The 22576-nt window shown below is 53.3% G+C and overlaps 1 protein-coding gene across 1 annotated transcript in view; it reads right to left on the bottom strand.

Annotated features, from left to right (window-relative positions):
* Positions 1 to 22576, bottom strand: part of KCNIP1 (potassium voltage-gated channel interacting protein 1) — a 241380-nt gene that overhangs the window by 160053 nt on the left and 58751 nt on the right. The gene's annotated exons all lie outside the window — the stretch shown is intronic.

Raw genomic sequence — 22576 nt, 5'->3', positions numbered from 1 at the left:
CCTGCCCACTGCCTGCCCGCTGGCGGCAAGCCTGAGCCACGCAGAAAGCACCCGGTGGGTGGATAACCCCAGGGGGATGGGGCGGAGCCGAGCCGCTGGTGGCTCAAGGGGGGCGCTGAGGACCCGCTGCTGCCCACACCCCTTCACGCGGAGTGTGCAGACTCCCGCAGGCTGGGCTCCAGACCTGGCCCAAGTACCTGGCTCATGGGTGGGATTCAGGGGGCGCAGATCGCTTCTGGGATAAATGTGTATGCGCCGCATTACTTCACTTGACTCCAAAGGAAACCTTACTTAATTCACCGCCTGGATTCATGGGGTGGAGGGGAAAAGTCTGCCCTACCAGGGAGGGATGAAAAACATACATCCAGCTGGGCTGTCACAGAGGAGGGTCCCTCCTGCTCCTCCAAGGCCAGGGCCACCTTCTAGTGACAGAAAGCCGGGGACAGCAAGAGTCCTGCACCCCTTTGGGTCCTTGCTTTTTCTTTTAGCTGTTTCTTTCCCGAATCTCTTCCTTCCTTCACTCTACCTCCCCGCCCCCCCCCCCCCCCCCCGACTGATCAGCCATCAGCTTTGGGGCGGATTTCGAGTTCGCACTGAATTTAGGAAGCAGTCTGCCTGCTGTGAGTTCTCAGTCCCCATCACACAGACCAGACGCCCAGTTTCAGCATCTCATGCAAAGGGGCAAAGTCGGGGTCCACCCCATGGGCTCTCTGCAGCCCCCTGGGGTGCCGAAATGCAAGGCCCGCTTCCTGACAGCCTGAGGAGGAGAGCTGCCTGGGACCCCACTACACACTGAGTCTACAGCTCACGGGATCCCGCAACATGTGGCCTTGGACGTGCACGCATGTCGTCACACAAACATGGGCACAGGTCCCGCCAGCCCACGCAGGCACTGCTGTGGCACACACAGAGACACACAGCCACAAAACACCCACAGGCGCATCCACAGGGCCCCACATGAGACACAGGCACCCAGGCCCAAAGGTGCACCCAGAGTCAGCACAAAATGCACCCCAGTCACCCATTCACACAGGCTCACAGCCGCACGGGCACACAGTCGTTCCCCAAGGGCGCAGGGACCCTCAGGAGCTGCATCCCCTCATCCAGCCCACCAGCTGCCCTTTCAGGGACCCAAGGGTCCTGTGACTTGGTTAGGGACCTGAGTGACTTTCTCTACCTATGTGGCACGTAAGGCTTCCTCAAGTCCACACACGTCCTGTTTTGTGTGAGAGGGAAGGTGCACTTCAAGCATCCACCCCTTTCGGCTGCACTGCCCATTGCTGTGTGACCCACATGACCCCACATGACCCCCACGTGACCCCACACCCTGCGAGTTAGGCAGATCAAGTCTAATCATCACCATAGAGAGAAACCAATCCTTACCAAGGCTAAGACATTGACCTGAAGTGACCCAGCCAGAATGTGGGATTAGGACTTGGAGTCTGGGGCTCTGTCACCACCTCTGGCTGGCAGATGAGGACGTGGGGGCCATGGAGTTGGGGAGAGCATCTCTGGGTGCCACCAGAGTGCAAGCTTCAGCTCTCCTAATGATGTGTGCCTCACTCGTTCCTGACGATGCCCTGGGTGGTAGGTGCTATCTACAGATGAACAGGCACAGGCTACGCTCGATGCAGCGCACGCCACCACGGGACGCGCACAGAGAAAGCACCCAAGGAGCAATACAGATCAAGTGTGAAGGACGAGAGAGAAGATGACCGCAGACCCACTCCCTCTCTCGGGGGCTTGTGACACAGCAGAGAACTGCATGGGGGGCAGGGAGCCTCCCCCCAGTCACCTGGCTGCAGGGGCCATGTGACGTGCCGTCCCCAGTGTAGCATACTTGCTACCGCAACCTTGCCGGCCCCACTCAACCTGGGCTTCAGTGGCTGTGGCTCCTTCTAATCTGGCAGGTGAGCGAGCGCTCACGCTTGGTCCCCAGCTCATCCACTTGGTTAGAGATTGAATGTTTGTGTTCTCCCACCCTCCCAAGTTGTATGTTGAGGCCCTAACCCCAGTGTGGCTATGTTTGGAGATGGGGCCTCTGAAAAAGTAATTAAGGTTCAATGGGGTTATGAGGGTGGGCCCCTGATCCCATGGGGCCAGTGTCCTTAACATTCCGGTAAGAACCGGTACCAGAGAGGCACCCCTGATCCCCCACACATGACCAAGAAAGGGCCTCGTAAGCACACAGGAGGAAGGAGGGGTAGCCACCTGCAACCCAGGAGCAGAGCCCTCACCAGACACCAGCCCGGACACTTGCAGCATCCAGACCCGTGGGGAAGCACACGTCTGTTGTTGAAGTCTGTGGCATTTTGTTCCGGCGCCCGAGCAGACCACTACACCCCCCCAGCACCCACCCATGCCCTCGGGAGCCTCGGTAGGCAAGGCCCTCCCTTCCCTCTGTCGTGAGTGTCCCTACAGGAGCCCACTGGGCCCTGCGGGGAGGCTGTGCGGGGAGGCAGGGGTGAGACGGTCAGAGACCTGCAGGGTCCCATTAAAGCACACACGTGCTCCTCTGTGATTATGCAACACGCAGCTGCGTTCGGTCCCCCAGTCTCTCCCTCCCGCCTCACGGTTCCCTCCGGCGTGTTTCTTCCCACCCTTGTGAGCAAGGGAAGGTCTCTGTGTGTCCCCTGACACACAGGCAGCAGCGTCAGATTGAGGGCCTGGGTCTGGGGGGCTAGATCTGGGTGAAAATCCTGACATTGCCCCTTAATAGCTGTGTGACTTGTGGCCTGCTGAGTACTCTCTGGGCCCCAGCTTCACCTTCGGTGGATGGCATCACTGTGAGCCGTGGCCAGGTGATGTCCGTGAGGCCCTCAGCAGGTGCCTGGCACGCAGCATGGGCAGGTATGGAGGGGGCTGCCACGGTCGCTGGTGCCATGGGCCAGGCACCGTGCTGGGCTAGAGTGGTGTAAATGTGAGCGAGCCGCAGCCTTCCCCCTGGCTTCCAGCTTTGCTCTTCATCTGTTGTATAGGGAAGCTATTCTCAGGGTCCCCATCTGGTATTAAAAGGCTCAGATTAGTTAAGGACGGGGAAGTGGCTGCCACCTGACTGTGTGCAGTTTGGCACTGTGCTGGCTGCTGTCTCATGCCATTTCCCAAGTGTTCCACACGCACGAGTCTGGCCTCTTCAAACAGACTCTGAGCGTCTAGAAAGCAAAGTAGGTACCCCCCAGCCCCCACTCCCTGCCCCCAAAGCTGCGGCTCCACCTGGTCCAAGTTTTCCCGGGTGCTCCACCGATCCTCACGCTGACATCGTTCAGGGCAGGAGAAAGGCCACCACCGCTTGGCCCTGGGATCGGGTCCCAGTGCTCTTATTAAATGTGCACCTGGGCTGGGGCGGCTTCACCTGGGAAATGCAAGCAGGACCCCTTGAAAGGGTGGCGCGAGGGCTGGGAGGGACAAAGGAAAGGCGAAGTGTTTCATCTCTCTGTAAAGCTCTGCAAACGTCCTCTACGACTGTTTGCTCTGGGGCTCACTAGTTTTTCTTTCCTTCATTCAACAAAATATTTGTGAAGCACCATCTACCTGCCAGGCACCATTCTAAATATATGGACCCGTAAGGAGCCACAAGAGCCGGTGGTGTAGGACTAAAGACACTCAAGTCCTTCTGTCCTTAGAAACCGCCGTCAGGATGGACAGAAAGAAGGGGAGGGGATGTCTGGAGGAAGACGCTCAGAGAAACCAGGGAGGATAACCTTTGCCAATTACGAAGCTACAAAGTGATGTCAGAGCACATACAGGCCCTCAGAGGGCAGGGATGGGCGTACAGTTTTCAAGTCAGGGAGATCAGCTTTCAGATGCACAGGGTGGACGGGGGCCCTGACCTTGAGCAAGTTATTTGACCTTTGAAAGCCTCACTTTCCACACGCAGAAGAATCCCCCCAATGTCATTTGTAGGGTGAGGCTGAAGATGTGAGTGATCACAAATGTGCCAGGGATAGAGTCTCCCAGCCGACACAGTCCTGGCTCAGAAACTGCTAACCCCGCATCCCTCGGTTTCCCCTTCTCGTCTCCTTTGCAAGCACTCTCCCCGCTGCTACCCCAGGAGGAGAAAAGACCGTGGAGCAGGCCGGGGGCTTGGGAAGTGCCTGTCCTGAGCCAGAGTCTCACGTACCAAGCACGCTCTGCAATGGGGGCAAGGCTGACCGTGCCCCTTGAGGGAGCGGGACTAGTGCAGGCCGCAGGGGACATGGAGCGGGCTGGGACACAGGTCCGTCTTTCAGGCCCTGTTGGCCGCACCGACCAAGGGTTCCCCTTCATGCTCCAGCGCTGGAACAGTCTCCCCCCCGGGGCCGAGAGGAGTTCAGACAGTGCAGCCACCCAGATGCAGCAGCAGGGTTCCCCAGACCCTGGGAGAGGGAGGACGTGGCACAGCATCTCGGCTTTCATTACCTGAAGCCACGCTATGCGTCAGGAGACCAGAGAAGTCCTGGGTGCCAGCAGCAGGCCAGGCATGAGGCAGGTGCTTGGTGCAATTCATTAACGTCCCTCTGGGAGTGGATGGGAAGATGGACGGAAGGAGGAAGGGCGGAGAGATGGGTGGATTCCAGTATGTCCGAACAAGCATTTCAGCACCTGATAAAACCAGTGGACCGCCTCCTCCAAAGGAACCCTGCGTGCGTGTACACACACCCATGCTCTGCATAAACTTCCACGGCGTTCACAGTGTTCCCCCCGCGGCACGTCCACGGACACCTGGTTAAAAAACTCTGCCCTAAGGAGGAAAAGGATCATAGTAATGGACTTGATCCAGTCCTTTCTCAGCGGTGGGGCTTTAACTCCTCCCAGCCTCGGTTTCAACATCTGTGACATGGGGGCAAGGATGGTGTCTCTTTCTTAGGGCTGGCGTGAGAATTCGTAAGTGAGAAGCAGCACTCAAGTGCGTTGGTGTAGTGCCTGGCAGGCCCCCAGGATCGGTGAAAGGTGGGGGTCATCCTACCGTCATCACGAACCCGCAGCCACTCAGTCACCCGCTCACTCCTTCAGTGAGTGCCTCCTGTGTACCACACCTGAGTGGGGTTCAGGGTTGGAGACGTCTGTGCCCACTGACCTGGGGAACTCACAGTCACAGGGGCAAAGGGCAAGGAACCCCAGGAATGACCTCTCTATCTCTGCCCCGGCTCTGGCCAGCTCCACCCAAAGTCCTGGGGAGAAACAATAGTTTGGACTTGGCAAAGTCTGGGGAGGAAGGGCCTTAGGTCAGCTCAGGAGGGCAAAGGTCAGGGTAGGGGAAGGCGGAGAAGTTAAGGGTAGAGCAGGTAGAGAGGGATGGGGCAGGATGGGTGGAGGTGAGAGTGAGAGGCGGAGCAGGGCTGGGTGGGGTGGGGGTGGCCCTGGACAGCTGCCATGTTGGCGTGGCAGGGTGGACATAGGCTGGATGGCTGGGGCAGTGAGGTCAGAAAGTATGGGGGGAATCTCATGTCTTTCTAACAAGAGCAGAATAAGGATCCATGATTTCCCTGGGCGATGTCTAGGAGTCGGTCATGTTCACTCCCCTCCTTGTTCTCCGTAGAATGTGTAGTATTTACACTGATGATGGTAGCCATGGTCTTAGAGTTCTTACCATGTGCCAGGCATGTGCCTGGTCCCACTTAATCATTTCAATACCCCCTGAGGCAGGTGCTTCAGGATCCCCCATTTAATATGAGGCGACCAAAGCACAGAGAGGTTAAGTGACCAGCCCAAAGTCACACAGCATGTTGTGGAGCTGGCCTTGAACTCGGACGCTCTGACTCCAGGGCCCGTATTCCCTTTGTACCCCAAAGGCCTCCTGCTGCTGTTGAAACTGATTTCTTCTAGTAGTTTCTCTGGGGACATGGCAATTCACTGGGGACATATAGGTACGGTGTAGCTTCTTGGAGCTGAGGGAGAGATGCACAGGGCAGGTGCACCAAGTCCTGGCCCTCTGACTGACAGCTTGCACATCCATTCCCATAGTGCCCGGGGGCTGCGGCCATGCCTGCCAGCCTGTAGGACGTACTCGGGGTCTGTTTGCCCTCTGTGGCTTCTAGAGACTGAAGGCCCCAGGGAAGTGAGCGGGGAGGGGAGGAGGGAGCAGCCGCGCTGTGCGATGATGGGTGATGGTGCCTGGAGGAGCGCCCCCAGCCCTGCACCTCGCTCTGAGCCTGCCCTCTGAGCCTGTCCGCCTGGCTCCCTGCCTCCCAGCCCTGCTGCTTCCACTGCAGTGCAGCCTGAAGAGGGAAGGAACCTGGAGCAGGGGCACAGGGGAGGCAGGAAGGGAGGGGGGATCTGGGAGTGGCCATCACGCTGAGGGCTGACTCTGGGAGGGGCCCACAGAAACACAGCAACTTAAAACTACAGGAGATCAGTGCAAGCTTCCTCGCTTATTTCCTGTGACCACACACCCCACCCCTCAATTGAGACCTGCAGCATTCACCTCCTGGGGCAGAGAAGCAACAGACACACGGGGCAGGAATCCAGTTCTTGGGTTCTGACTTACAGAGGCTCCAGTGTGAGACACAAGGCTCAGTTAAAGGGCAGGATGGGGGCTTGTCCCGGACCCCCCTCAGGCGGGCCCTTGTTCAGCACTGAAACCCAGGTGGAATCTGGGGGCCAAGGAGAGATGCCTGCTCCTCTCCCAAGTCGGGCCTGAGAGAGTGGAAACGACCCTGAGGCCCCGTCCCAGCCTCCAGCTCTCTCCGTGGCAGGAACATCACAATCCACGAGCCCATGAACATTTTCTAGGATGGGTTTGGAGCCCTGACCTCTCTCCCGGCCGACTCTGGTAAGAAGGAGAATCTTGGCCCTGCACCCAAGTGGGGTTTAGCCCAGAAAGCCCCGGAAAGCCAGCAAACCTTGGGCTGAGGCTGGCGGGTCCAGCTGTGACCTGACCGGCCCAGTGACCGCAGAATGCACAGGAGCCAGGGTGTCTTGGGGCTGCCTGCCTGGACAGATGATGGGCTGCACACCACAGGTGGAGCCCAGCCCACACCTGCATGCTTCCCAGGCCCCCAGGAGAGTCAGGCAACCCTGGGGGGATGGGGCGCCCTGAGTTGACTGAGATTTCAGTTCCATCCCCCACCTCACAAGAAGAATAGGAACTTGGAATAGAAACTAAGTTCAGCAATTTAAGAAATAAGCAAAGTAACATTTCTGGCACACCTGCGGAAGTTGCCTGAAGGTCTTAGCTATTCATAAAACCGTGCTCACACTCCCTCTCTGGCAGGCACTGCTCTCTTCCCCAGTTTACAAATCGGTCCACTGGGGTTCAGAAAGGTGGGGTGATTTGCCCAAGGCCACGAAGCTGGAGTGAGCTGCAGAGCCAGCACTTGAAGCCTGTTCTGCCTGTGTTCAAGGCCCATGCCATTACCTACCAAGGAAAGAAAGAGGAGGGAGCGGGTAAGGGCAGAGAAGGAAGTGGGAGGGAACACAGGAGCACCAGGAAGAACAGCTGGGGTGGTGGGGAGACTTCCACTTGCCCGCTCCCTGGATGACTGCCACAGGTCAGAGGAACTTGGCTGTGAAGGGCCTTTGTCTTGGTTTAGAGGACACCAGACCCAGGTGGCCTGCACACAGGTGGAGGGTTGGGGGGAAGGGTGATATAGCCAAGAGCAGGGACACCCCCTTCCTCCCAGTCCCCTGGGGGGCCCCCTTCTGAGACTCCAGGCTGACCCTCTCCTCTGTTCCCCCCATGCCCCCACTGGCCTGCCACAAGACCTCCTTGACAACAGCGGCATTTCAAGATGATGTCTGTTCTGTGGTCCCTCCTTGCATTGGCCAGCCCCGCAGCGAGGGCGCTGGGCACTGGGTGCTCTAGCGGGTGCTGGGTGAGCTAATGGACAGTATAGGACTCTCGTTCCCTGGGCTGGCATTTGCATGGTGTGTGAATATTGGCGCCCACAGCTCAGGGCTGCTCTGGAGGATGCTCTGCAGTGAGGACTTGATGCAGCAAGCTAGGGATCGAGTCTAGTGAGTAGGAGGAGGCAGAGGCAGGCTGCAGACAAAACCAGGGCCCCTCGCCTGGTCCCCACACTGCCTGACCCAGAATCCGCTGCTTGTAACTTATGAGCTCCCAGCCGGTCCCTCCAACGATTCTGTCAGCATCCACCCAGCCCCTGCTCTGCCCCACCTGTCCTCTGATGGCACCAGAGATGCAGAGAGAGGTGACGTGGGCTTGGTCCTGGCCCTCAGGAAGCTCACCATCCTGTGGGGACAGAGTGGCACATAAACCACTTGAAGATGGATGGGCCTACAGCAATCAGCTCAGAGGCCAGCCAGCTCAGAAAAGAGACATCTACTTCAGCTGGGGGAAAAGAATGGCAGGGCGGGTAGTCCACAAGGTTTTTCAAGAGAGAAGGTGCTGGAACAGGGTCTCGAAAGACAACAGGAGTTTGCCAGCCAAACCCCACTGTGAACATGTGACTTCACCCAGAGTCCTCCTCCAACAGAGCCACAGTCTGCAGCTATTTCACTCTGTAGCCACGCCCCCAGGGGGTGGAGCAACAGTGTGTCCCTAACCCCATTCACGGATTCCCCAAACCCACTGGACAGACTTTGGAGCAAGCAGGTCCAGCCACCTTGGGCACCTTTTGGCAGGGGGCATGGCTCCTCAAAACACCAGCATCCATCTGCCTGGCTCTCGGCTCTGCCACCAACCAGCTGTGAGTCCCTGAGAAACTACTTCAGTTACCTGAGTCTGTTTCTTCAAGGGTAACATGAAGCGAATAACTGAACAAATTTCATGGGACCGTTGTGCGAATTTTATGATGAAATAGCTGTCAAGAGTCTCATATGGTGCCCGGCACACAGTAGGAATTAAAAAATTGGCCATTGTTATAATTATTGTTGTTATTCCTACTAACGATTATGGACTCATCTGGCTAAGAGCCTTCCCCTTTTTGAACCGCAGGGGAAGGACCTGGACTTGACCTGAAGCATGCAGAAGTATGGCAGGCGGGGCAGCACTGGGGGAAGAGTAACGGGGTTACACGGGAAGTGACTGATGCTGTCTCCATGGCAGATCTTCTCTCAGAGCGGGTTCCAAGCAGACAGGTGTCTTTTCCCGCTAACAACTCTTTCAAAAGTATCAGTAGCTCCCGTGTTCTCGGTTGGCCTGACACACCGCCGCTGGAGGGAATGCCAAAGCATCGTGCTTGGCCGGAGACACGGACTGCAGAGCGCCCGTAGCCACTGCCAACATTCTGTCAGTTGCGTCCGTGGGAGGCAGACACTCTAGCACTTGATGAAGGATGAGGATTTGGAGAGTCACTTTGCCGTGAAGATAAACGATGAGTGCGACTTGGGAATAAGAGGTCAGGAACAGGAAATGGCCATCGCACTTCAGATACCATCACGTGGACTGTTCCGGGAAGAAGCCGCGGTGAGCAGACCCCGCTTTCCACTATAAAACACGCTATAAGCAGCTACCGTTATAGGTTGCTGGGGTTATTCTCAACTTTACTCTCTGTCATGGCAATAATTCCCAAACAGACAACTGCCTTTAGAGAGGAGTAAAAGTCAACCCTTCACGAGGGTAGACTCAGCCTGACTTCTAGAGGCTTCAATCAACGGACTATATAGATGAGTGAGAAATAGCCGGCATTATATTTGTGTGTGTATATTTTATAAACGGAAAACAAAATGAAAATGGGGCGGATGATCGCCCAGGTGAGACTCGAACTGTTGTCATACAGAATGTACTTTCTAAATGCTTGTATCAGGACAAGATGCACTATTTGAGCAATGCTAAAGTCAAACTGGAAACACTAATGTGAACCCCTCGACTGAAAGTAAGTATTTCCCCACGTCTGCTACTCCGTGACCACAGCAGCCCCTGCAGCAGCAGCAGCAGCGCGCAGGTCCGACCGCCAGCGCTCACGCGCCCCTCACCGCTCAGAGTTTGTCTCCAATACCTGTCCCCCTGAAAGCATCAGAGGGTTCTTCGGAGAACAGCCTTAGGTAGGAGGGAAGCTCCTTTTCGGTGAGAAGCAAGGATGTTCCCTAGAATGTCACAGGGTAGTTAGGAAAGGACCAAGAAGCTGCATTAAGCCCAGACAATCTGAATATCAAATGAGAGTCATAACTATAATTAATTAAAACAAATGGAATCTGCGCAGGGCCATAAGTTCCTAATGAAGCTCCGAAGAGAGAAGTCGCTAGAGGCCGCACAAAAAGGGCAAACAGGCTGGCACTGCATTGCATTTTGTATTATTTCTAATAGCTGCCTTGTATTGTATGCGGGTGATACTTCTTCTATTAAATATACGTTGGCTTATTAAGCACAGAAGGGCACTTTTCCCTACCCTTGTGAGGAGGGGAGAGTATACTTTAAATACATCTAATAGTTCTGGGGCAGAATAGAAAGTACCAGTCATGTACAAAAACAAATAAAGAGGGAACCAACCGGTAATGTGGCAGGAGAAAATGAATTGGCCAAATAGCTCCAAGAAGACAGCAAACGGCTCATTTTTGATTCCTGGTTTCTTAGGAGATGAGACACATCACTGTAATAAAACCCTCTGGTCGCAGAAAGGAAGATCTGTGTGAAAGGCATGGACCTCCACAACCTCAGCGAGGTCACGTTCAGCTTAAGTACAATAATGTTGGAAGATACTTTATTGGGGTCCCAAATAAGAATCCGGACCCCCAAAATTGGTGGCCTGAGATACTATTTTTTCTTTTAGTTCTCGGTGAAATTCTAAGAGAAACTGTATCATTTCCTTTTACCCTAATTCTAGGAAACTATCATATTTATTCTAAGAAAGTAACTCTAGGAAAATATAAGAATAAGTAAAAAAAATGATGAAAACTCTGCTATTTATCCATGATCTTTATTCTTTTGTAACTATGATAAGGGTAAGTGTAAGAACATATTTTTCAATCATTGTGATGTTTTACACACATTTTGGCTGAGTTTTTAGGTATTTGAAGCATTCAGGAGACATGAAACTTAACGGTTTTAATTAAAAGTTGTGGAGAGCGTGGTTAATATTGTAACTAATGTTTATAAGTTTGAGAAATTCTAATTGGTTTAATTTTTAATAAGTTGTGATTCATCAATTACGCAAAGTGTTTGGATGTCAAGAGGAATGTTGTTTAACGAATTCACAAGGTTGGCAAGTTGAATTAAGCAAAGCACAAATAGGCATGTGTGTTCGTCCCGGTGACAAGTGTCCCACGGGCATTAAAGGACCTATCGGTGCATCATAGCCCAAATTCCAGAGACCCCGGACTGGCCAGAAAACAAGGTGTTGCCCTCACAGAACTGCACGAAGAGCAGAAGGCACTGACAATTATTTGTGCCTTGGGGTATGCCATATGCTGTTTCCACTCTAATGAGAAGATTCTCAGAGACGGAGAAACCCTCCTGTCGCCCGGGAAGTGGTCAGATGGAGCGCTTCCCGGGCCCGAGCCCAAGGTGAGAGGGGTTTTGAGGCAGGGCTCCTAACCTCTCACCCACCACCTCCAGGGCTCTCGCCAGCGCCCAGGCCTGAAACTGACTCCTTTTCCACAGCACTGTGGAATTATTTTATTATTTTATTAACCCAGAAAAGCAGAATTTCACCACCTAGGAAGCAACAGGCCATTTGTGTCCTGCTCACTGGCTCCCGCTGGGGACTTCTTCATGCCCCCAGGTGACAAGCCTCTAGTTCTCTTAGCAACCAAGGAGAGGGGTCCTCTTGGAAGGCCCAGGTCCTTGTGGCCACACCACGCCTCTCGGGGTTCCTCTGGCCTGGTGCCTCTTTGGCAGATTACTTGCAATACCACTTTCCAAAGAAAACAGGATTGAATCATTTGGGGCAAAATGCCCTGAAGATACCGCTGACCCTTTCTTTTCCTGTCCTTTTCATCAAGTGCCGCGGGAGTCATGCAGGAGACTCAGACCCACGCTGCTGTTTCAGCTGCAGACAGGGTTCGCTCCGAGCACCTTGAAATTCCCACTGAGTGGTAATCCGGAAAGCACTACACCTTGCAAAACCCTTTTCCTTTTCAGTTTCGAGCTTACAAGTGTGTCCTATCTAAAAAAGAATCCAAGACGCCAAAATCCTCACAGAGAAACTCAGACATGCAGACGGTCATTCTGGAAATGGAAAACCGGGCTTGACCGGGAGACGGTTCTCCTGAGACACCGAGCCTGGGAAATTGACCTTGGCGGTGCAGGGTCCCGCGGTGAGCCCTCTCCAGCCTAAGACTGGGGTCTCTGTGGTGCTCAGAAAGCGCAGCCCCTGAGAACTGCCAAGGGAGCGCCCCGCCGGCCTCGGGGACCCACAGCTGCATCAGGACGGCCATCAGTAGTAGCAAGTGCCCTCGTGGGACTAGAAGGCCTGGGAAGCCTTCTGTCCACCACGAGCACTATTCTGTCTCCAGAACCGTGAAAGGAGTCCAGTTAGAGGAAGCCCTAGCCTTTGCTAGGTCTGGGATATTGTTCTTGTAGGTAGTTAACTAGTTATTAGTAAGAGACAGAGCGAAGGGCACCGGACACTGAGTTTAATGCAGTGGGGAGCGTACGCCTGCTTGTTCAGCCAGGAAGCCCCAGCCCTCACAGACTCACTCACACAGCCCAGGGGACCCCAGCCCCTGAGGGGACAGGAGAACCTCCCCAGGAGCACTGTTCGCCCTCTGGCACTGATGGCTGGGAGGTGCAGGGTGGCGTGCTTGGCATAGAGGCCTGTCAGTCTAACTGGGGGTGGACTTATCAAAAGCCTGTGGAAGCTTAGGAAATTGACTGGTTATTTTGAAAAAGCTCCTGGATATAATAATCCCAGGGGAACAAAGAAGCCCCCTCCCCTCCACACACACACCTGCTGCCCCCCTGCCCCCTGCCAGGACCTGAGCCTGCCCGATGTACTCCATTCTCTTCCCTAGCCCTGCGACCTTAGCAGCCACAGGGCTGGCAGCCACGTGGACTCTGCCACCCGCGCAGCTGGGAACAAGCTAAGCTGCCTGGGTGGTGACTGTGACCACTTAGCAGCCGCCTGTGGGCCCCAGAGGACTGTGCTTTAATATGAAACCGAGACTGGTCACTGGCCTTGGTTTTGGCCTTGCTGAAGACACAAGTTGGACTTATTCCATGGTAGGGCAGATGGAGATGTGGGACATCGAAAACCCAGGGAAAGATTTCCCCCCAAATACGCCTCGCCACATCACAAGCTCTCGGCTGTGGGTCCTTGGACTGCTTTCCTCGAGATCCTGCAGAAGAGCCTGATTCCCACCAACAGCACGACCTTCCTGGCCATCACACCACCAAACGTCACGACAATTATGTAATAGCTGAGCAGGGAACTTACAAAAGATACCACATACGACTACCATGACATCTGTTTGGATAAAGCCCTGACTGTTGGCTGGCCCACCAGGCCCTCCTCCATCATTTCACCCCGCTGCCTTTCCAGCTACATCTTGAGCAGCTCCCCTGATGTGCCCTCTGCATTGGAGCACACAGGCACCCTGGACCCCGCCCGCTGCTCCAAGCCTCTGGAAGGCACGACTATCCAAGGTCCACCTCCGTGACCCTTCTTCTCTGAAGCCCTCCCCGATTGCTCCCCACCACAAGGCAGCATGTCCCCGTCCTCCTTGCATGCATGCCTATTGAAGTTGTTGTCACACACTATATAAATGTTAATGTACACATCTCTGAAGACGGGGACTCTGAGAACAGGGCCATGTGGGACTCGTCTTCGTCTCTCTCTCTCTTTCTCCCCAGTGTCCTGCAGAGGGACCTCGCACAGCAGCACTCAAACACGTCTGTTCCACGTGTGAACAGTGACCCACAGCCTGTAACGACTCTACACCAACCTACTAACTAGTGATGAGGCAACCCAAGAAATAAACATCTTTTGAAGGTCATTGTATCTTAGACTTGTAAAAAGAAATATTTGCTTTCTTCTAGGTATAAAATCCAGCGTGAATTTACAGGTCCTGGTAATGTAGAGGAAATGGCTTCGTCTCTGGGCCCAAGGGATATAAAATACTTTGCATTTCAAAACTGCCTTCGCGCTTCATAATTTACAATGTGCACTCCTGCCAGGAAACCTGGAGAATATTTTCATTTTCCCCGAATCTGAGGAATTTGAGGCTCTTTGTTGCAGAGTAGGCAGTGGCGTGTTAGCTTGTGGGATAACAATGCTTTTTCCCTGAGAACGGATCTCCAAAGCAGAAGTCAGCAGAAACGGGTTCTTCTATTTACCAAGATTTGCTCTAAATCAAAATTTCAGGCTAGTCGCTGTTTCAGCGAGTCACATCGCTGCCCCAAGGCTGGAACTTAGAAACAAGCCATTATTGAAAGGCCAAAGTTCAAGGCAAATCACAGCGTGACTATCTTTTAAACCCATCTTTACACTTTGTTCTGCTCATCAACCCTACCTGTTAAACTGATCGGCCATGGACTGGGAGAAAACCCCAGACTGGAAGAGCAGAGAAGTGGGCCGCCCCATGCGGGGCACTAAGACAGTTACATTGAAATGCAGAGAAGCCTGCATTTCAGGATGTGTTGGCGCCTGGGGCAACGGGGAGGGCAGCTCTGCACTCTGACCTGTCCTCCTCTGTCCCTGTAATCAATCAGAGACACGCACGTCTGCGCATTTAGAACTGCAAATTAGAAACGAGTTTAAACCAAAACCATCCCAATAATCACGAAATCACCTCCTCTACCCCAGAGAGCAGAGGCCACTTCTAACTGGATCAATCAGGAGTTCGCTGAGCTGGGTGCAGGGCGGCTTCCCTGGGGGGTAGATTCCTACACAAAATTGGGTCTGTTGGCCAGGAAGGAGGGGAGTGGGGAAAGGGGGTAGAAGGGAAGCAGGGCAGGTGATCTCTTTAGGGCCCATGAACCTGCAGGTAAGGAACCCCTCCAAAGGTGCCCTTGGCCCAGTTGTGTTAGGAGAAGTATCTAGAACAGGAAGATATTTTGAGACTTCTTCTAACTTTGTGACTTTCTCCTTTCGTTTTGTTATTTTTATCTCCTCCATTTCCCTGTCTTACCAGCAGTGAGAAGCCTTAAGTTAGAAACCTAAGAAAGGCCACCACCGCCGGTGCGTTCCTGGGACAGCGGAGTGGGAGATGGCCTCTCTGGGCCGCGGTGGCAACCGGGCAGGCTCACCCCGCAGACCCCGCCCTCTCTTCCCATCTGAAGTGAGCAGGCCGGCTTGGGGTGAGGGGTCCGAACAGCGCTTAGGCCAGTGCCTGGCACACGGCAGGTGGTCGATGTGAGGCTGGGACAACTGTGCGGAAATGGGGGTGGCACAGAGGGAAGCCGAGCATGGGGGAAGGACTTTGAGGTCAGTCAGACCTGGCCATCGGCCAGCACTGCTATTAGTTCCAGATTGTGTGACCTTGAGCAAGTCACTTATGCCCTTTGAGCCCCAGTTTCTTCACCAACAAAATGGAGGTGATACCACTGATCCCAAGGAGTCTGTGAGATTTGGATGGGAGGTACGTCAAGCGCACAGTAGGACAGAGCCAGGTACTGCTTCGTGCTCAATGAACGGAAGTTGCCTTCTCGCCTTCTGGGCCCATGTGCTGTTATTACAGGCAGAATGAACACGTCCTGTCCTGCCCTGTGTCAGCAGTCTCCTCGGTCAGCCCATGATGTGGGGCTTGGGGCAGACAGCCAATTGGCAAAGACGCTGGGACCAGGCTGCCATCGTGGGATCTGTGAATGAAGCTGCAGGAGGGAAGTCGTGTCACCTGTAAACAGCACAGGTGTGCCCATACCCCCACTTGCTCAGCCACACCTGTGCTCTCAACTTCAGGGAGGGGTCGCCCAGATTATAAAAGCTCCTGCCTCTCCCGGACCTCTCCCAGGGCTCTGGCCCTCTCAGTAAGAAGGCCGACTCGGGCTGGCGAGAGTTCAAACCTGGCTCCGCCCTCAACTTGCTTCTTAATGTTGACACCTTGCTGTAGCCTCTCTAGGCCTCTGTTCCCTAGTCTGTAAAGCAGGGATAATGCTGGCGCAGGCCTCACAATACTAGCGGCAATTAGGGTGGCTGTGAAAATTTAGCGAGCTTCTGCATGTGAAGCCTTCGGTGCAGGGCCTGGATACACAAGCACTTAATAAATGTCAGCTGTCACTGTGGCTATGGGGACATGCAACTCCACCCATCCCTTACCCAGGCGAGCTGACCCGCCAGCTAGTGGGGGCAGGTGCCGCCACGCCAGCTCCCGCACCTGCAGTTTGGCCCCCATCGCCTCGCTGGGCAGGCCTCTCATTCTGAGACCTTGCTTCTGATTCGCACCGTGTCTCCAGCAGCTTAAACTGAGACAGCTCCCCTGTTGCAGATGAGAAAGCTGAGGGCCAGAGAGACTATACTCCTTCCCAAACACCTGTCTGGCTGTTGGTGATGGAGGCGGGAGTTAGTCCCAGGGCTCCTGACTCCACCTTTGATGCTCTTTCCGCCCCACCCCTTGGATGAAGAGTAAATGCTGTGGGCTGGCTGAGAAAGGGTCAGCGCCTCGCTTCCTCCCCCCTCCCCAGGCCCTGTGGGGCCCAGAAAGGGCTCTGACACCCTCTACCCCACAGTCTCTACCCCTCCCACCTGGCTGCCAGGAGGCCACCAGCAGTGAAGTGAAAAATGAGCCAGTAAATGTATTACAACTTCTGAGGCTGTCTTAATAATTAAGTTTTATTAAAATAAACACCAAGACATTTCCTGACACAGCCTGCCTGGCGGAGCTCATCAAAGGTGATAAATGAGTGGGCTCCAGGGGAGGAGACCGGAGGGGGAGTGGAGACACAGCAGCAGCGGGGGACACGTGCCCAGGCCATGAGTGGCAGCGCGGGGCCAGGCCTGCTGCCCCCCGCCGTCCCGGTTTCTGCCCAGGCTGTGTGTGGGCTCAGTGTGGCATGGGGAGCAGAGCTTCTTTGTTGGAATAGACTTCAAATCCTGTGTGCCTCTCTGGGCCTCCCGCCCTCCCTGAGCTGCACAAGCGCACCGGGAATAAATTATTCTCGTCTTTAAAGAGAGGTGGGTGGCTGTCCACTGTGGGGAAGTTGGCCATGTCTTCTGCAGACACTGGCCAAGACACTCACCAAACCGTGGTTATTTCTGGAAAAGGCACTGGGACTGGGGGATGGGGCTACTCAGAGCAATTCTATTACCTGGACCCTCTACAGTAAGCGTGTATTGCTTTTATACCGAAAACCAAGGAACGTCTCCACCCCACATTCCGCCTGGAGCACCGGGATGAGGGTCAGCGTGTAAACAAGGGCTCAGGATTCACAGACCTGCAGCTCGGTCTGGAGGGAGGGGGCACAGGTCTCAGTTCCCGCACAAGGCTATCAATCCTGCCTTGTGCCTGGCGGATAACTCGGCCCTCAATCAACAGCCCAGGGCAATGGCATTCTGCACGTCACCAGAAGATACAGCCCTGAACCTGTTATCCCCCATCTGGTACTAAGGAAGAAAGAAAAAAGCTCTGTGGAAGGAATTGTTATTTATGGTGGATTGATTTAAGGACGTTCATTCCCTGGAAGAGTCTAGCTTTTATCCTTGAATCAGGTCAGGCCATCAAAAAACGTGTACCCGCGGAAAGAGAGATCAATGGAACAGGATGGAAAGGCCAGAAATGAGCCGCGATACAAGTGGGAATTCGGGGCCAGGTAAGGTGGCTTCGCAATTCAGAGATGAAAAGACAGCTCAGCCAGGGCATCCTTAGGAGAGTTGACTAAGCGTTTTGAATAAAACCAAGTTGGAGTTTCGCAAATCACCTCCGAATGTGATCAAACAGTTAAAGGTTAAAAAAAAAAAAGAAGGACTGCAAAATAAAGAAAGAAAACATGAATAATGCCTTAATGAAATCATTCTAAGGAAAACACCAATCTCAAAAGCCACAAAAGATTGACCAATTTAAGTCCAAAAACATTTAAAAAAAAATCTATACGCTGAAAATAACGTGCAAAAGCCCAAAGAGAAATGATTATGTGGGAAAGCAACATTCAACGGGAAGCCATTACAGGTTTTCAGGCAAAGAACTGTGGGGAAGGGGATGGAGTGGGGCATGAGATGCCATAATTAGGTTTATATTTTGGAAACAAGTATCTCTAGCCACAGTGGGGGCCATGGGAAGACGTGGAGAGAAAGGCAGTGTAGGGATCAGAGAGGGGGCTACTGCACCAGGCCAGATCGGGGATGAAGCCACGTGAGGTATGCGGGGGGCAGGGGTCAACCAGCAGCAGGAGAGGAAATCAACCAGGGGCTTGGTGGGGCCAGGGGGAGAGGGAGCTTCAAGATGACTCCCACGTCCCGGACTGGCATACTGGATGGTGGGGTGCCACCCACCGAGAAAAGAACGAGAAGGGGTCGACTTGGTGGGAGGTATGTTTCTCTAGACCCCAGTTTCAGACACCTTCGGGCAGGGCCGGCGCCGTGGATGCACAAGAACCTGTGTAGTCCCCACAGGGACCCACACTTGGCTTAACACTCCCCTGCCCCAACCTGCATCTCCACTTTGCACTGGGACCAACAAATCATGCAGGCAGCCCTCCCTGCCTTGGAGCCATATGGACACAGGCGCTGTTGAAGCAGTGCCCAGGTCTGCTGAGAGCTTGGAGGGGGCTTCCAGGCCAGACATATATACAACCATGCGGGTCACCTGCATATGGTGGGGACGGAAGCCCTGGGCAGGGAGGTGATCACTTCAGGAAAAGGTTTAGGAGGACAAGAGGACACCTAAGGACCAAGTGTTGAGGTGTTCATAGATGTCAGGTGTGGGGAGGGAGAGGAGGTGAGAACAGAAGGCGGAGCAAGGGGAGGAGGGAGGGGGAAGCCCAGTAAGGACAAGAAGGAAAGAGCGAAGCCTTAGAAGCTGCCGGTCACGGTGAGGGAGAACTGAGGCCTCTCTGGAGGGCTTGCTGATGCGGAAGCCATCGGTGCCCTGGGCCAGTGCTGTTTTGCACACCGAGGGGTTTGTGGAGGGAGAGGGAGTGGAGACGATGGAGGGTGTCCTGGGCTCTGGAAGGAAGTTTGGCCGTGACCTGGGGAGAGAGGTGAAGCCTTATCCCAATAAAGGGATGAAGGGTGAACGGAGAAATTCTTTATTTTCATGAGAGACATGAGCGTGTTTGTGAGATACAGTGTCAGGCAGAAGCGTGGCGCCGGGGATCACACAGGATAAATCAGTGTGTGAAAACAGTGGGGTGGGGAGGCGGGCCACATGTGTGCACCCAAAGAAAAGGTCGCACTAGAAGCTAGGCACGGCAGTGGCCCGGGGGAGCGGGCCTGGGCACCTCGCCTCTCCTCTTCTTCACTGGGTGACTTTTTTATCCTGACCACATTTTTTAATAATAAAAACTATTAATCTGATGCCCTTAGGGGAAGCTCTTGGGCACTGAAAGTCTACTCAAAGATTTCTTTGGTTTTTAAAATTAATATTCAATTTATTAAAGTTACAAATTCATACCGAACCAAAATCTTTCATAAACTTAAAGTTCTGTTTACAAATCTTATTATTTATTTATAAGCCTAGAAAATTTTAACACTCACTTTTAAAGGCACCTTTGAGAAATGTTTCTTCTCATTTACAAATGTGTTTAATTAAGTTGCTCTAAACATTGTAAACTGCATTTATAGATTTAATATATTTGAATCTCTTTTTAAGCACTTCAGTTATCTAACAAACCTCAAGTATTTAAGTAACTACTATAAGTCTCATTCATTAAACTTATAAATATGACAAAGCTTATATTCTTTTATAGGTTCTAATACTTATTTAAATTTGTAAGATTTCAACTTAAATCTGAATTCTAAGTCAGATTGCTGAATTAAACATTTCACACAAGACTGGAAAAGTTAATCGGTGACTCTAAAAGTCCACATTTTCTAAACAAGCAAATAAACACAACTTATCTTAAAGCACAACTATTTTAAAGCAAAGGGTTTGGTTCTCTTCTACATTCCCACACTTCATTCTGACTCTTTCCAGGGTTAAGAGACGCTCACCTGCTGTGGGCTGAACTCTGAGCTGACCACAAAACTTTTTTTCCAGCTTGTAAAGCTGGACTACATTTCCCAGCCTCCCTTGCAGGTAGGTCTCACCATGTGACTGAGTTTTGGTATCAGGTTAATGCTGGCCTCATGAAGTGAGTTGAGGGATGCTCCCTCTTCCGTTTTTTGGAAGAGTTGTATGCTCTTATCTCTCTTCTCCTTCTGGACTCCCATTATGTGTATATTGGGTGTACTTAGTGATGTCCCACATTGCTCTAAAGCTCTGTTCATTTTCTTAATTCTTTTTCTCTTTATTCTTCAGGTTGCACAATCCCTATTGATCTATCTTCGAGTTCGCAGATTCCTTCTGTTGCCAGTTCCAATTTACTACGAGGCTCTCCAGCACATTTTTCATATCAGTTATTCTGCTTTCCAGTACTAGAATTTGTTTTGTTCTCTTAAAAAAAATAACTTCTCCCCCTTTATTGATGCTCTTTGATGAGACACTGTCCCTGTACCTTCCTGTATTTCTCTAACTGGTTTCCCCTTCTGTTCTTTGAACATATTTGTAATGGCGACTTAGAAGTCCTCTCAAGGGCAGTTTCTGTTCCCTGCTTTATCTTCCCGTGTATGGGCCACACTTTTCTGTTGCTTTGCCTACCCTGTAGTTTCTGTTGGAAACTGGGCGTTTAGGGGAACACAGCAGCAACACCGCACACCGACGCTCCACCCCTGTGTCTTGCCACTGTTGGCCGGACTGCTTTGGTGAAGTGTCTTTCCCAAGTGTGAAATCTCCAATGTCACTTCTCAGAGGGCTGCGCCCTGGGCACGTAAGTGCATGGTCACCTTGGGGGTCAGAGCTTTAGGGGATGCTATGCCCCGACTTTGGCTGTCTCTTTCCCGGATCTCCCTGTGAAATTGTTTGCCTTTGTCGGTGTCCAGCTGTTGGGCTCCAGGAGTTGCAGACAGCTTGCTCCGCGATGGCCTGGGTGTGAAGCGCTTCACATTGTGGTCCAGTTCAGCGTGGGCCCCTCCATTGTAGGCTGTCTCCTTCCCTGGTCATCTCTGGCAAACTGGGTGGCCTGCAGTTTATCTTGTGGTTTTTATACAGAGCCCAGCTCCCTCTTAATCACTTACCACCCAAATCTCCATAGTTTCGGAGAGTGTCCTTGAGTCTTCAACTTGCCCATGCTCCGTCCAAAAAAATAAGTTCCTGAGTTGTGTTTCAGGGCTCTGATTCTACTGCTCTCTCCCTGTGCAAAATCTCTAAGCCACGACTCAGGAGCTGGGGGTGGGGACAGTGGCCCGCTTCTCTTAGAGGGACACTGTGTTTTATTGGCAGAGTGCTGTACAAGGGGACGGGGCAGTAGGCTGTGGCCCTCCTGGTTGACTCGTCCAGCATGACACCTCCGCCCCCTGAGCACACTGGGGCAAGGTGATCAGGGCCCCAGGATGCTTGGTCTGCTGCACCTGGAGCAGGGGAGTAAGGGGGGCGGGTGTAAGAAGTGAGCCCCAGACCTTCTTCATACTTGTTTGGGGTTCAGCCTCTGTAACCCGGAGCCGGGGAGGATGAGAAATCCAGGCGCCTGTCCCCCTGGCTGAGGTACCATGGCCCGTGAGCCCTCAGTCGGGACCCGTGGAGGCAGAGCCCCACGCTCTGGGCCTCACCGCCTGGTGGGGGGCTGCGGTCACTCAGCCAGGCAGGGACGAGAGGGCGGGCCTGGGCTCAGTACCTCCGCGCTCGCTGTTCTTCCCTAGCTTGGGCAGGTGTTTTCCTGAATGAGTGCGTCTTCATTTTCTAAAGACTTTAATTTTTTAAGAAATAACTTTCACCATTTATGGTTGTTTTCCTGGGCAGGGGGCTCTGCTGAGCCCCTCGTGTCACCCACCCCACAGTGGATCTCTGAGGAGCGCTAATGTTTTTTAAAGCCCGCGTGTCAGGTGCTGTTCCAAGCACATTCCAGAGTAAGGGCCACCTTCCCGGAGCCCTGCCCAGACTTACTCGACACGAGCCCAGACCCTTTAACAGATTTTTTGTAGCCCCCTCGTGCTCAGGCACCTCCCCGCTGCCCACAGTGCCTGCTCCCCTTGCTGCAGCGAGCCAGTGAACCCACTCTGTTCGAATGAAGGGTGTCCCTGAGGTCTTTGACTAAAAGGCACTGACATCATCTACTTCCTGTCTCCCAGAATTTATAGTAAAACACTTACGTTCAAAATGTCTGCAAACTAATTGATGGTGAGAAATATATTTCTGATAGGGAGCTTGCGCCGGAGCAGAGGACCTGGCTTATAATACTGCTTTCTGGAGAGTTGCTTCAGCTCTTGTGCACTGTGCGTGTGCAGGGGAGGAGGAGGAAGCTTTGCCCCCCTGGGTGTCTGTGATTGATATACTCCTTGGAAAAGAAGGATGTCACTGTTGAGAGGTTACATTTTCCAGAGGAGCACCTCGGTGTCTGTCCCGGCAGCTGCTCTGGCGTAGGGCCTGCACTGGGGGGCTCTCATAGGTTGGTATCTGTCTGCAAGGCTAGCATCAAAAATGCCTAGTGAGCCCCAGCCAGGTGGCTCAATTGGTTGAGGCATTGCCCCGTACACCAAAAGGTTGTGGGTTCGATCCCTGGTCAGGGCACACACCTGGCTTGTGGGTTCGGTCCCAGTCCTCCTTCCCAAGGAAACATCCAGAGAGATGCTTG

This window comes from Desmodus rotundus, chromosome 6, assembly GCF_022682495.2.
Source record: "Desmodus rotundus isolate HL8 chromosome 6, HLdesRot8A.1, whole genome shotgun sequence".
Classification (NCBI taxonomy): domain Eukaryota; kingdom Metazoa; phylum Chordata; class Mammalia; order Chiroptera; family Phyllostomidae; genus Desmodus; species Desmodus rotundus.
This window is presented reverse-complemented; position numbering and strand designations above follow the sequence as displayed.